This window comes from Macadamia integrifolia, chromosome 5, assembly GCF_013358625.1.
Source record: "Macadamia integrifolia cultivar HAES 741 chromosome 5, SCU_Mint_v3, whole genome shotgun sequence".
Lineage (NCBI taxonomy): Eukaryota > Viridiplantae > Streptophyta > Magnoliopsida > Proteales > Proteaceae > Macadamia > Macadamia integrifolia.
In genome coordinates this window covers 32,916,277-32,932,306 of record NC_056561.1, presented here as the reverse complement: position 1 = coordinate 32,932,306, position 16,030 = coordinate 32,916,277, and the positions used below count along the sequence as shown (strand labels likewise).

Genomic DNA, 16,030 nt, shown 5'->3' with positions numbered 1-16,030 from the left:
AAAAGCAAAAGCCAACGTCTCTCTCTCCCTCTCACAATCTTCTCTCTCTCGTCTCTCATTCTCGGTCTCTCTCTCTTTCTCACCTCCCCCTCTTTCTCTCGGCTGCCTCTTTAGTGTTGCACCATTGATATGTTTATGAGCTGTTGAAGGTTGCCGACCCTCCCTCATGTAATATTCAATCCGTCAAGGGCTGCCATCACTACATATTGTTCTTCTTACGACAACCGGCGTGGACTGCACTTCTACACCTTGGAGGACCTGACTTTCTCCTCTTCTCCTTAGATCTGAACAGTAGAAAGGTAAGTAGTTTCCCCTCTCTATGCCCCCACTTGATCCCTTTTATTACCCCATCCCTTGTTGCTGAAACCTGAAACTGCTTTCATCTATTTTTAAGCCTAATCTTATTTTCTCTGTGGAATCTCTGATGTCATTTCTTTTTATTAGTTGGCTGATTTTAGGAAATTGTTTGGTTTGCTTATCATGTTTTGTGTCTTGGCTGATTTGTGCTAAACCTAACATATACATGCTGCTATGTTCCCTTTCCCATATCCCCATTTGATGCTTAAGTAGTTTATGACATTCTGTGTTTTTTTGCTTAGACTATTATTGATCATTGCTACTCTGTTAATTAGTCCATTATTTTGCATGTTAAATCTGTACTTTTGCTGAGCACCATTGAACCCAACCCAATCCAAGTCCTATTGAGTATATCTTGTTCTAGTGGAGTAACCCTTGTAGGAAACCTAGTTGTCTAGTCCCCTCCTACATCATCTTGGTATTAGAGCATGGTTTTTGGTTGGTCTTGTTATGATTGCGTGTCGCTGTTACTGTTTAAATGTCTTGTCTGTTGAGGTCTAATCTCCGTCACAACCTGTCTGTAGTTGAGTCTGAGCTAAGGGAGTGTTACCTTAGGTTAGAAGACACTTTCTTCCTCTTTGGTTTGGCGGGACCAAATAGCATTGAACGCTATTTCCACCAGAAACACATTCTTGAGAGGGAAATTTCTGACCTTAGGATCGAGAGGGCCAACTACTTGTCTCAATTGGAGATTCTGAGTAGGCCTTGAGTCATTGTTGGCAACCATACCTTGGATGTCCACTTTCTTTATATCCACCCGTAGTGGTAGAGCATACCAGGACATGTCTGGCCCTCCTAGTATTGCCATTTAGCTAGAGCAATGGGCGAGGGCCCTCCAACGGAACGAAGAGTTCCTAAGAAACCTCTAAACCGAATTAACTGCCAGTAGGGCTGAACGGGAAGCACTGGTGGCTGATAGGGACACTCTGTTGGATGGTAGGGAAACATTGTTGGCTGATAGGGAAGCACAGGCTACTCGTCTCAAGACCGTTACCACTAAGCTTGCCGCCCTTAAGACAAATGCCCTAAACTCAAACGGACGGCAAGGCCACAATACCTTAGGCACTGGACCTAGAATAAGAGCCCCTAGCCCTGAGATAGAGAACAATGACAACCACACTGATGATTATGGCCGGATAGGGGATAATTTTCTAGGCACAGGGCATAGTGGTAGAGGTCAGGGTAGGGGTCGAGGATAACCTGCTCCAAGGCATCATACCTAATATAGAGATGATGAGGGTTATGAGGATTATGATAGGGGCTTTGATGTCAGGCAGATAATTAAGGTAGATGCCCCTACCTATGATGGTCAGATTGATGCTAGGATCCTTCTAGATTGGATTAAGCAGATGGATAGGTACTTTGAGTTTTATGATAAGCCCGAGGAAGTCTGCTTCAGATTTGCTAAGTTCAAGCTTATCGGAGCCCAGGACTTCTAGACAGACCTAGAGTACCAGAAGGCCAATTTAGGACTTGAGCCAATCACAACATGGGTAGAAATGTAGGACTCAAGAGGGAATTCTTGCCTATCACCTATAGGCTATAGTTGTTGAATGACATGAATACCCTGAGGCAAGGAAAATTGACTGTGACCGAATACATGAGCAAGTTCAATGAGTTGAAAATTAGAAACCGTATTCGGGAGGATGTTGAGCAGACACTTTCTAGATTCCTTACTGGGCTCAACTCCGAAATACAGTCACGTATGGCACCCCACCTGGTGCGAGACGTTCCACAGGCCTTCCGGGTAGCCTTTGAGGTGGAGTCCTCCATGAAAACTTATTCTCAGAGGAAGAGCTTTCAAGTTAGGGAGTCCCACTTTAGGAAACCACCCCAAGGCTCAATTGGATTCCTAAAACCCCCTGCTGCACCACAACGACAATTTGACAATAGGGGTAACGGAATCTTAGGAGAAGCACCCAAGAGTAGTGGGTAACAACAATGCTTCAGGTGTCGAGGGTATGGTCACTTCTCTAGAGTGCCCCAACAGAAACCTCTATGTGGGGAGCGGACTCCTGAAGAAGGTGACCAGGACAATGAGTATGAGGATCATAGGCCAGATGAGACCATATCTGATGAGAATGCCGAGGAGGCCGGTGACCTCAAGCTGGGTATTGTGCGATGCATGGTCTCACAACCTAGGAGTAGCGATGATTGGTGGAAAACTAATATTTTCATCACTTACACATGTCATCAGGGCAAGGACTGCCGCATCGTCATAGATAGCGGGAGTTGCATAAATGTGGTCGCTAAGAGCACTGTTGCTCGAATGGGCCTCAGACTCGAGCCCCACCCGAAGCCTTACAAGGTTGCCTGGGTAGATCAGTCCACCATTCCTGTTAATCTGAGGTGTCTAGTTCCCCTACACTTTGTAGGATATGAGGATCGAGTGTGGTATGATGTCCTAGAGATGGATGTTTCCCATATCATCCTAGGTAGACCCTGGTTATATGATCAAGATGTCGCCAATTATGGGAAGTCTAACACCTACGTCTTTGAGTTCAAAGGGAAGAAAATTAGACTGACCCCTAATGTCCCTAAGGAAGTAAGGGTTCCAGAACACAAGGTAAGTACCTCCAAACACACCCCCACCAAAACACTCAACATTTTAAACAACAATTTGAAGGAAAGTGTCAAGAGTCAGGGGTGATTTATACTCTAGTTACCATACAGAGTAATACCGATAAGTCACGCTTATTCACCGAGGCTCCTAGAGAAGTACAACCCTTGTTAAGGAAATTTGAGAGGTTATTCCCTAAGGAACTACCTGATGAGTTACCACATATGCGTGCCATCCAGCACGCTACTAACTTAGTTTCAGGATCCTCTCTCCCGAACTTACCCCATCACCAAATGAATCCCAAAGAGCACGCCGAACTCAAGCGGCAAGTGGATAAATTGTTACAGAAGGGATTCATTAGGGAAAGCCTTAGCCTGTGTGCAGCACTTACCTTGCTCACGCTAAAGAAAGATGGCACTTGGCGTATGTACGTTAATAGTGGGGCCATCAATAAGATCACTGTCAAGTATAGGTTCCCTATCCCTAAACCTGATGACATGTTGGATATGATGGCCAACTCATCAATCCTTTCGAAGATTGATCTTAAGAGTGGGTACCACCGAATTCGGGTTAGGCGTGGAGATGAGTGGAAGACAGCCTTCAAGACGAATGATGGGCTTTTCGAATGGTTAGTCATGCCTTTTGGCTTGTCAAATGCACCTAGCACCTTCATGAGAATAATGAATCAAGTGCTTCAACCATTCATTGGCAAGTTCTTAGTGGTCTACTTTGATGACATCCTTATCTATAGTAAGACTCTGTCTTCCCACTTGGATCACTTACAAAAGGTTTTTTATGTGCTTTTACAAGAAAAACTCTATGTCAACCTCAAGAAGTGCATCTTTATGAGTGATCAAGTCATCTTCTTAGGGTTTGTTGTGTCAGCCCAAGGAGTATCTATTGACCCTGAGAAAGTGAGAGCGATTGTAGAGTGGCCTGAGCCAACTAATGTCCATGAAGTGCGAAGTTTTTATGGTTTAGCCACTTTCTATAGGAGGTTCATTCACCGGTTTAGTTCCATTATGTCTCCTATCACGGATTGCATGAAAAAGGAGTTTCAATGCACTAAGTGCTACGAAGGCCTTTAATGAGATTAAAAAGCTTATAACTGAGGCCCCCATCCTGTGCCTCCTAGATTTTTCTAAGGTCTTCGAAGTGAACTGTGATGCATCTGGTATTGGAATAGGTTGTGTCCTAGGACAAAAAGGACACCGTGTTGCTTACTTTAGTGAGCTTAATGAAGCTAGGCAACGATATTTCACATACGACAAAGAATTCTATGCGGTTGTCCAATCACTGCGCTATTGGCGACATTATCTCTTATCGCAAGAATTTGTGCTATTCTCTGACCATTAGGCTCTGAGATACCTGAGCGCCCAAAAGAAACTAAACCAGAGACATGCTAAGTGGGTCGAGTTTCTCCATGAGTACACTTTTGTACTCAAACATAGACCTGGTGTCGAGAATACCACTGAAGATACACTAAGCCGGGTAAACATGTTCCTCAGTCACACAAATGCTAGGAGTCATGCTAGTGTGTTGCTCCAGACCATGAATGTAGAGGTTGTAGGATTCGAGCAAGTCAAAGACCAGTACCTCACTTGTCTTGATTTTAGTGAGTTGTTCACTTCCTTGAGTGGAGGTAACCTTGTTTGTCGCTCAGACTGCCTACTCCAGGAGGGCTTCCTTTTTAAAGGAAGCAAGTTGTGCATTTCCAGGACCTCACTCTGAGATTTCCTGATTTGGGAATTGCATGCTGGGGGAGTTGCTAGCCATTTCGGTCGAGATAAGACCATCACCCTCATTGAGGACCGATTCTTTTGGTCAGGACTAAAGAGGGATGTTGCTAGAGTCGTGAGTCAATGTAGGACATGCCAAACTGTCAAACAACAAAAGCAGAACACGGGATTGTACACTCCCCTTCCCCTTCCCCATGCCCTTTGGCAGGACCTTAGTATAGACTTCGTGCTTGGTCTGCCAAAAACTTCGAGAGGCCATGATTCTATTTATGTGGTTGTAGATCGTTTCTCGAAGATGGCCCATTTCATCCCATGCTCTAAGACCTTTGATGCGTCCATAGTAGCCAATTTTTTCTTTAACGAGGTTGTCAAGTACCATGGGTTGCCCCTCACCATAGTGTCCGATAGGGATGTTAAGTTCACCAATCATTTTTGGAGGACCCTATGGCGGATGGTGGGTACTAAGATCCGTTTCTCTTCCACCTTTCACCCTCAGACCGATGGCCAGACTGAGGTTGTCAATAGGAGTCTGGGAAATTTGTTGCATTGCCTTGTAGGAGAGCACCTTACCATATAATAGCTCTAAGAACCGTACCACTGGTCTATCACCCTTTGAGATTTGTTCAGGATACCAACCCCGGGCACCCATAGACCTTGTCCTAGTTGTGTCCAGTTCTAGGACCTCCCCGTCAGCTGAATCTTTTGCTCAACATATACATGATTTGCATGCAGGTATAAGAAGACAGATAGCACTGAGCAACGATCAATACAATTCAAAGGCAGATGTACACAGAAGGCTACAAGAGTTTCAAGAGGGAGATATGGTGATGGTTAGAATCAAGCCGTAACATTTTGTTAGGGGAAAACGACCAAATTACATGCTCGTAGCATAGGTCCTTTCAAGGTACTTAAAAGGATAGGTGCCAATGCTTATGTCCTTGATCTACTAGCTAGTATGGAGATCAGTAACATTTTCAATGTGGAAGATCTTGTCCCATACTGTGGTGCCTCTACCATTACCCCCTTTTACCCTGATGACCTTGAGGACTTCCCTTTCACCCTTGATGAGACTGCTGAGCCAACCCAACCACTTCCCCCAACCTCCTTACCACTTGTACCTAAGGTCACGAGGAGAACTGAAGAAATTGAGGAAATCCTTGATGAGAGGATTGTATCCACACATACAGGAGGTTCTAGAGAGTTCTTGGTCAAATGGCGTGGACGTCCGGAAATTGACAACACTTGGATCACAGTGCAAGAAATCCAACAACTGAACTCGGATCTGCTTGAGTACTACATGAGCCATAATTAACCTGAGGTGAATTCTTCCAAGCTTGGGAAGTTGATGGGGACATCCACGTGTACCAGCGGCATAAGCACAAGACCCAGCCACGTTTGCATTCTATTTGGCTGGAGGAAGGTCTCACAGAAGGAAATTAGAGGAAAGAAGGAAGAAGGAAGAAAGAAGAAGGAAGGAGATAGGATCATTCCAGCCCTCCCAGCGCTAGACACGACTCTCTCTCTCTCCTCCCAATTGGCCTATATCTGTGGCCCCACCAGATCTTGTTCACTTTAGTAGTTTTGCTTTTCAGAATCTTGTTATTTAGTAGTTTTGATTAAATAGGAGACAAGATATTTATCTTATTGGTCTATTAAGTCGTTTCCTTATTTCAGAAAATGTGTTCCTAAAGTAACTCTTTTTTTTAGTAAGTATTTTCCATTATATTTGTAAGGCCATTGGCCATCACTTTTTTTTAGTTAATGAAATTATTGACAAAAAAAAAAAAAAAAGCAAAAGCCAACGTCTCTCTCTCCCTCTCACGATCTTCTCTCTCTCGTCTCTCATTCTCGGTCTCTCTCTCTTTCTCACCGCCCCCTCTTTCTCTCGGCTGCCTCTTTAGTGCTTCACCATTGATATGTTTATGAGCTGTTGAAGGTTGCTGCCCCTCCCTCACGTAATATTCAATTTGTCAAGGGCTGCCATGACTACACATTGTTCTTCTTACGACAACCGGCGTGGACTGCACTTCTACACCTTGGAGGACCTGACTTTCTCCTCTTCTCCTCAAATCTGAACAGTAGAAAGGTAAGTAGTTTCCCCTCTCTATGCCCCCACTTGATCCCTTTTATTACCCCATCCCTTATTGCTGAAACCTGAAACTGCTTCCATCGACTTTTAAGCCTAATCTTATTTTCTCTGTGGAATCTCTGATGTCCTTTCTTTTTATTAGTTAACTGATTTTAGGAAATTGTTTGGTTTGCTTATCATGTTTTGTGTCTTGGCTGATTTGTGCTAAACCTAACATATACATGCTGCTATGTTCCCTTCCCCATATCCCCATTTGATGCTGAAGTAGTTTATGACATTTTGTGTTTTTTTGCTTAGACTATTATTGATCATTGTTGCTCTGTTAATTAGTCCATTATTTTGAATGCTAAATCTATACTTTTGCTGAGCACCATTTGATGTAGGAGGGTTCCTAGACAACTAGGTTTCCTACAAGGGCTACTCAACTAGAACAAGATAAACTCAATAGGACTTGGATTGGGTTGGGTTCAATGGAGCTCAGCAATAATACAGATTTAGCATGCAAAAATAATGGACTAATTAACAGAGCAGCAATGATCAATAATAGTCTAAGCAGAAAAACACATAAACTACTTAAGCATCAAATGGGGATATGGAGAAGGGAACATAGTAGCATGTATATGTTAGGTTTAGCACAAATCAGCCAAGACACAAAGCATGATAAGCAAACCAAACAGTTCCCTAAAATCAGCCAATTAGTAAAAGCAATTCAGCAGGGGTTCTTTAAAGACAACAGAAAATAAAAGGCTTGAAAACAGCAGGACAGTTTCAGATTTCAGTGGAGGGGATGGGAAGGTAACAAAGGAATCAATAGAGGTAGAATGGGGAAGGGATTGACTTACCTTATTGCTGTCCAGATCTGAGGAGAAGAAAAGAGACCAAGGTCTTCCAAAAATACAGAGGTGCGATCCACTTTGGTTGATGAAGAAAATCCAGCTTCTTGTTGAAGTGATCCTTATTGGTTCCGATGGAGCTTGTATGAGTGATGGAGTCTTCAGCAGTTTGCAAACAATAAGTACAGCATGGGATAAGTAACCGAGAGAGATAAAGGAGGAGAGAGAGACAATGAGAAAGAGAGAGACTAACGAGAGAGAGAGAGAGAGAGAGAGAGAGAGGAAGTCATCGGGGATTGGGGCTGCTCTTTTTGCTTCCATAATTTTCATTGATGAAAAAAAAAAACTGATGGCCAATGGCCTTACAAATATAATGGAAAAATGTTACCAAAAAAAAAATAGTTACTTTAGGAACACAATCTCTAAAATAAAGAAAATACCTAATAGACCAATAAGATAAATATCTAATTTCCTATTTATTCAAAACAACTAAATAACAACATTCTGAAAAGCAAAACTACTAAAGTGAACAAAATCTGGTGGAGGCCACAGATATTGGCCGATTGGGAGGAGAGAGTCATATCCAGCGTTGGGAAGACTGGAACGATTCTGTCTCCTTCCTTCTTTCTTCCTTCTTCATTCTTCCTTCTTCCTTCTTCCTTCTTCCTTCTTCCTTCTTCTTTCCTTTAGTTTCTTCTGTGAGACCTTCCTCTAGCCAAATAGAGTGCAAACATGGTTGGGTCTTGCGCTTATGCCGCTGGCACACGTGGATGTCCCCATCACCATTGAACCCAACCCAATCCAAGTCCTATTGAGTATATCTTGTTCTAGTGGAGTAACCCTTGTAGGAAACCTAGTTGTCTAGGACCCTCCTACATCAGTTTGGATAGGTGGTTCACCCACAAAAAAAATTCTGTACACCATCTTTATATGACGGCCAGGTTGAACTGAGGTTTGTTGAATCCAGCTTTATTTTCTGCCTTTGGGCCAGATTCTGGTTTGGAATTACATCTCTAGTTCTTTTGTTAGTCAAACTGCCCATTTAGTCTTTTAACAGCATTATTCTGGGTTTTCTTGCAGTTTGGTTCACTCAAAGAAAAGGCCAAACAATCTATGATCTTGTGGAGGTTGGAGTGGAAAACTTCAAAACCATGGAGTCATTCTCATATGACAAGAAATTGGCTCCACGTATAGGGTCAAAACCTTTCTTTGCTTTTCTTGGAGAAGGTTTTGAGAATGTAGAAGAACTGAAGCATTTGAAGGAAGTTTTGCTTGATTTATTCAGGGGAGAGGTATGTATTTATGGAGGCTTTTCCTCCTTTCCTTCTTTTGTTATTGTAACATTCAATAGGAAATGAAAAAGAATTGTTGATTCCATGCAGGTTGTAGAGAATTTAAATATTACTGGGGTAGACCATGTTTATGTGTGTACGGCTGTGTCCTCTAATAGTGTTTTTTACGCACTGTGCACTCCGTATGAAAAGGTCAGGCACAGTTGTCCCAAGGATGGAAATGGTAGAAGTTGGCCCTTCCATGGACTTTGTGGTTCGGCGACATCGTCTTCCTAATGATGGCCTAAAGAAAGAAGCAATGAGAACTGCTACTGACCGCCCTAAGAAGAAGGTTAATCATCCCTAATCCTCTCTTACTTTTCTTACTCTCTCCAAGTCACCATGTGTGTGTGTGTGCGTGTGTGCTGGGGAGAGAATCCCTTGCACCATAACTGTATATGCTAAACAATTTGGGTTTTTTGACTCAGGAGAAGAATGTTAGCCGTGATGTAATACAAGGGAAGATTGGAAAGATCTACATTCCTGATCAACAGGTAGAAAGATCCTATTGGCCCTTATTTTGGAACTCTTTACATACTAATGATGCTGAAATGGCTTTGGCTGCTTATTCCTTTAAACTTTTCATGATCTATTGTGGCATTCAGGTTGGTGGTGTGGAACTATCTCACAAAGCAAAAGGGTTGAAAAGGGAACGTCGTGAAGCTAAGCTGAAGTATAATGTGAGTGAGCACAAAGCAAAGAAGCAAAAGGCCGATGGTGAGTGACTGATTTGGCATGTCTGCTTTCTTTGTAACCCCTTCTTTTTTGTCTGTCAGAGAGGTTGGATTCGATTAGTGTTTCATTATTTAGTGGATTCATGTATCTGATAATCGATAATGAAATTGATTTTGCTGATAATTAGAAATGACATTGAATTTGCTGATAATCGATAATGAATTGAATTTGCTGATTTTGGGAGATGTAGGTACTTGCCCTTTCACTCTTCTTTATTTCTTTTGCACTCTTTTCATTTTTACCTGATTTATGAGTTTTCATGCACACTGTGTATGCCCTCTTTTTTTTTTTATTGCGTTTTCATGCTATCACCATGGTTTCCATTCAAGCAAGAGAATGATGTGTTTGTATCAATAAAAAAAACTAATTTGCAACCATTAAGTGTTTGTACCTTCGTTGTTCAACACTAATATTTTCCCGTCCAATGAGGCTTGTGTTTCGACAATTGGGACCAGTGTAACTTTTAACAATTCAGTGCATTTGATTGTAGTAGATATCTTTTAAGCTTTCTGCTGTATTAATGGTTTAAGCAGTTGATTCAAGCCTCTGTGCTCATTCCTGTCATGCATTATATTCCCCTGCATGAAGACTGTATTGCCTGTCTCAGTCAAAATCTTTCGTGGAAAAGTGCAGGACGACATTGCACTAGCCTGTTGGTTAAAATTTTTTACTAGGGACTGCTTTGACGTGATTCCAATACATTATAAGCCTCTGAGATTGGAGTGGCAATAAGGAGAGCAGAATAATGTGCTCTGATTGGTAGCAATGGAAATTAAAGGGAAGAAGTGAATTTTCAAGAAACTTCTATAATTATTACCCAACATAATATATATAGTATAAACCATTTAAATGCCTTATTTTTCTGGTAGGTCCTAATTCATCCTATTCTATAGGGAGGGTAGGTGTGGACTAGGAGAAGATTTGAACCGAAGACCTTCTAGATGAAAATTTTATTTTACTTTTCAAATCCAAGGGATTTGGATGCAAAGTGAAGTAAATTTAATAATCAAATATAGAATGATTTGGAATTAGTGATATAGTCATGGGTAATGAAGACCAAAGCTTCCTTTCTATGAAATTTTTTCACTTCCCTAACTTCAATTCCGTGCAACCAATGGAATTGTGATGGCGTTACTACCGTCTGGAAGGCCTTTCACTTTCCATTTAAACGCAAAAAAGCCCACTGCTACTCTCCTCATCTCCTCATTTAACCCCTCTTCCCTTTTGGGTTCTTTTATGCATCAAGATGAAGAGTGAAGTAATTTGCTTCACTATCTGTTCATCTACCCTCTTATACCATTCTGATGAGTTGGACTGAAGGGGTAGATCACATGGGTTTCATCAGAGCCTTTTCTCAACTCTAGCTTCTTGCCGCCACCAAATAACCCTCCAAACCAAGAAGATGGATACTCCTCAGTTGGACTCTCAACAGACACTGGATCACACAATGATTAATGCCATGAAGAGCAAATCTTAAAACCCTCAAAAGCAAATGACAAAGGAATGCATTCCTAATGTAGCCCATAAAGAGAGCATCTGGATCTTCTTCAATGCGTATGGCTGGGAGGACCAGGGACGCAAAGGGTCCTTCGTTGTTTGAGTGGAATTCATTGCACTGTTTCAGAAAAATGAAGTTGAGAATATAGTGGAACTGCAAGTGGGTCTGCACCATTAGCATGTGCTTCAGCCTTGAGCCTTGAGGCCTGAGGCATCAAATGGTAACCATGGTAGAGCTTGGTACGGGCAAGCGTACCCACTACATGTGTCACATTGTAAGGTATGTCCAACTAGATTGCATTATTCTTCTCACTTTCAGGTACTGAAATTAGCGAGGTATATTTAAAGTGAGGTATTTTCGTTTTGGGATTGAGTTATCTATTTGTGAGCATAGCATTTCTTGAGTCTATCTCTCTCTTCCCACAATAGAGGAATGGATATATCATTTCATAGTGGAGGAGAGAAATAGACTTAGCAAGGTGCTAGTGTATCCTATTTCAGAATTGAGAAAGATGCCCCACGCCCAGACACAAGGGGAAGTGGAGGTAGGCTGTGAAAAGATGCCCCTGCACCCGCCTCCGCCTCCACTTTCCCATGTGTCTAGGCGTGGAGAACTCAAGCGGGTAACATTCTTTCTCCCTCATTTTCCCTTCTTTTCAGGAAAGATTTTCTTAGCTATTGAGGCAAGGTACACTAGCATCTATGTGTCTATCTCTCTCCTCTTTACAAGAAATGATTTTGTTGCCCTCCCATAATTGATACCATTTTGATGCACCGGTGTAGTGAGCGTCGGGTGGCTGGGAGCCCTTTAGGGCACGTGCCTAGATGCTTTTAGTCATCTAATGCTTACCGCATCTCACCGCTTGCTGTAAAGGATATGGACTCAAGTCATTACCTGACCTTATAAAATGCTGTTAAGATTCTTTACAAGCATTGGAGACTCGCTTGATGAAGTCTTTGAATTAAATTTGGAAAAGCTAAAATTCATACTCAACTCTTCACCCGGTTTTGATTGGCATTTTTTGAGAGGTACACAACTGAAGTTGAGGGTTGTTTTTTTTTCTCATGCAGCTATTTTAGAGGTTTTAGTGTGCGTGAGTCTTGCTGTCATTTGAGTAATGCTGCAGTAAAATAATCATGGGGAAAGTGCCATTATGCCATGGTGAAGGAAATCTCGGGTCATTATTATTATTCCCTTATTGAAGAAGTCGTCATTGCCCTTTGAAGTCCCATCTCATGACAGTGAGGCTAGGGAATCTCTTCAAAGTGAGTGTCGGTTCAATAATTACTCCATAAAATTTAGGGTAAGAGATCGCTGCTTGATCGCATAGTCGCACTAGCATGTGCCAATGAAAACCCACACAAAGGCATCAACATTAATGAGAATTTTTGTTTCACAAAGGTGGGAAGGTAATTTTGTGCACCCCTATGCCACCACACAATTAAGTGACTTTTTTTTCTCCTAAATTTTATTTTACTTCCTATCATTTTTTATTTTTTTTGGATTGTATATAATCAATAAGTACATTTGAACATGATTCATCTCTTAAGAGACATCCAACATTTGAATAATATTGAGTGAGAAATAATTCATCCATTTGAATGGGATAGAGTCCTCCGTGGATGCCAACTGCCAAGAGAACCAACGATCAAGATACCATCTTAGACTCTTAACACACAAGGATTCCATTTGGGGTCCAATAAATAAGGAAAGCATTAGACTAATAAGAGTTCTAATTGTACAGGTCAAACTTCACTCTTTTTTTTTTTTTAGGTACCAGTACTTGATCCCTGCCTCCTAAGGTACAATATAAGATTTTGACCATTGAAACAGCCAGGGGCATTGACACTCCATGCTCTCTACTACCAAGCCCACCTATTATTTGTCTAATGCTTTAAGGTTTTGGAATCCTTCTAGGCCACCAGTGGTTGAGAGTTCATTGTTGTTAGTAAATGAGAGCATGTGTCAGTTGGAGGTCACCTCCATACCGTGGGATAAAATTTGATACAAGCATATTTTTATTAGTTTCCTATTGTGTTTAGGGTAGTTGTTAGCTAAGTTAGAGTTAGCTTCCTTTTTTGTTATGCTTTTTAGTTTTCATATTTGTGTCATGGCTTTGTAATAGATAGTCTCTATATTGAATGAAGAAGCAGTTCCAACCACACGTTAGTGACTCCCGAATTACAACTATCTCTTGTTCTCCTCTCTTTCTCTACCTCTTTCTTATTATTTACAATTGTCATCTAGTTTACAACGTTCAACCACATTTTCTACTGGGCAAAAACCAGCTATTTCTTTAGTATCCAATGAGAAACTATAGCATTACACCGAATTCCAATAATCAGCAGCAAGAAGGAAGTATACAAAGACACTTCTTTTGTGGGGGGGAGCTCTACTAGTGAAGCTGTTCTACTGAAGTAATTCAGTCCCTTAATAGTTAGTTGTAGCTATCCCATTGGATTTTTCTTCATCTGCAAAGAATTCTCAACAAGAGCACATATTTGACCAAGGGTGAAATTTGTTAGCCACCCAAAGACAAGGAGAATCTCTTCATTCTTGGTGATTTGTCGCATTGATTAGACTCCTAAAATAGTGAATGCAATTTTAAAAGTAGTAAAAACTAAACCAAATGGGGTTGGCTACTTGGATTTTAACTCTCCAATCGGTTATATCTGCAATCATACTTGGGACAAGACCTAAACTATACATGTCTTTCCTCCACTACTTGTTTAATGGTCATTTTTTATCTGCCTTTAGCCCCTTCAATCTGAATAAGATCACTCACTTCTCCTTACTGGCGCATCCTTGGGCTGAAACCATCCCTAGAAAATAATGGGCGTAACTCGGTCTTGGACCTATCCAACCAGAACTTAGGCCCAGTTCAGCCCAATGGAGACCTAGGGCTGGGCAAACCAAGTTTTGACATATGTCATCATGCCAAGCCCAGGATCTGCCCCATTAGCCCAACACAATCTGCAGTCCCTTACTGTTTTTAAAACTAAGGAACCTCAACTTCCTGGCTAGTTTCTTACTAGTTTTGAGAAACTATGGCTGGACCAATGTTATAGGTATTGATATCAATATTGTATTGGGCAGATGTAGTTTTTAAAATTTTTTTGAAAGAAAATTTATATTCTGGGTCACATTGCAGATAGATTTAGCCCTAAAAATTACTAGATGGATAAATATTGATATGGAGAATAAGTCCAGTCTAATTAAGCCCTACATTATCACATGGGTAAGCATTTGTGGGCACTTTTAGAACCATCCAATTTAATCTGATGGCTCACCTCCACCACCTCTGCAAACTTTGTGGACTGTCTACAACTCTGTTCTCTGATAATCTCTTGGGCAGCCTGGTTAGTTGTCGGGTTGTTCTTAAACTTTATTTTTTTTTTTCTCCTAGTTTTTTATGGTTTCCTACAATTCTTTTGGACAAATTGCAATGAAATATGAAGAACATGCCTAGTGGGAAAGTTTTCTAGAGAAATCATCAGAAAAGAAGGAAAAATGGGGTTGAGTCATGGATGTATAGAATAAATAAGAAAAATATGAAACTAAGCCATATAATTTAATTGGAAGATTCAACATGTGCCTGGTGGCTGGCGCCCACCAAGAAATATCTTCACTGAATATGGTGTTGAGAACCCCTCTTTTACTTAGGATTTAAGAAACATATTCTTTTCTACCAAAAGAAAAAAAGAAACAGATTATTTGAAATTTAATAATAAAAATAATAAATGTTTATTTATTATATCCAACTTGCTTTTAAATTAACAGAGTCATCCATTTTACAAATCCCCAAATCAAATCTATCAAATGCTCTATCATATGATGACACAAAGTTAATTTCCCCCCTCTAAATATGTCAATTCACCTGTCACCCCCTCAAATTGTTTTCCCCATAAACACCCCTTCTTTCTTTTGGGTTGCAACACTCAATGGAAATTTGAAACACCTGAAATACAGAGAAGAGAACAAGATGGGACCCCTTTAATCATGTCATTTAACCAAGCCTATCTATACAATTTTTCTTATTCTTCAGCTTGTGATGGAAAATATGAAAAGTAATGGCTTAAGGAACCTGTGGAGAGCAATCCATATCTAAAAAGGAACAAAAGTAAAAAAGGGAATTGCCGTGGGAGAATTGGAGGTTATGTGCTCTTTTGCTTTTGACCCTGAGAGATTAGTGTCCAACCTCTCCATTCTGTTCTTTATCTTCTCCTCTTAAAGGGAAAGCCAAATAAGGCAGCTTAGATTACTGCAAAAAAGACTTATGGGGACTATAACATTGTGGAGCACTGGTGGCTTTTCTGCTTCATTAAGTTAATAACAGAGAGAGAGAGAGAGAGAGAGAGAGAGAGAGAGAGAGAGTGGAACGTGAAAATCATGGAGGCTTTTAAGCTAAAATGGCAATGAGAGAGAGAAAAAATATAGGCAACAAAGCAAAAAAAAAAAAAAAAAAAATTCCATACTTAAAAAGTACTAGAGAGTAAATGGTGGGGCTTCTTAGGTGCTTTAAACTTTCTTTGTCATTTCTCTAATCCTATCTTTAATGTAACTAGGCTTCTAAACTTTCGGTTTGGTAGCACTCTCTTTTTTTGTGGTCCTACCTGTTCTCTTCTACCTAACAGGAGTAAGTTACTTTAATGGATCAGCTTAGAAAATCTGATACTACTTTTAAGAGGTTTCTTCACTCTTCTTGAAATCCATCTATTAGTTCTTTAAACCCTTCTACTCCTTTTAATTGATTGCATAGGTTTCAAGGGTCTCCTTTAACTCCCATATATGTCTAGTTAACAGTTTAAGCATTTGGAATTAACAGTGTAGGCATTTGGCATTATATAATTGATTAGGACAGGAAAAGAAGTGGAAAGAAATAATAATA

At 40.8% G+C, this 16,030-nt stretch overlaps 1 pseudogene; it reads left to right on the top strand.

Moving 5' to 3' along the window:
• LOC122078571 overlaps nucleotides 1–9,829 on the top strand; it is a 12,622-nt pseudogene extending 2,793 nt beyond the window's left edge.
• The last annotated feature ends 6,201 nt before the right edge of the window (nucleotides 9,830–16,030 follow it).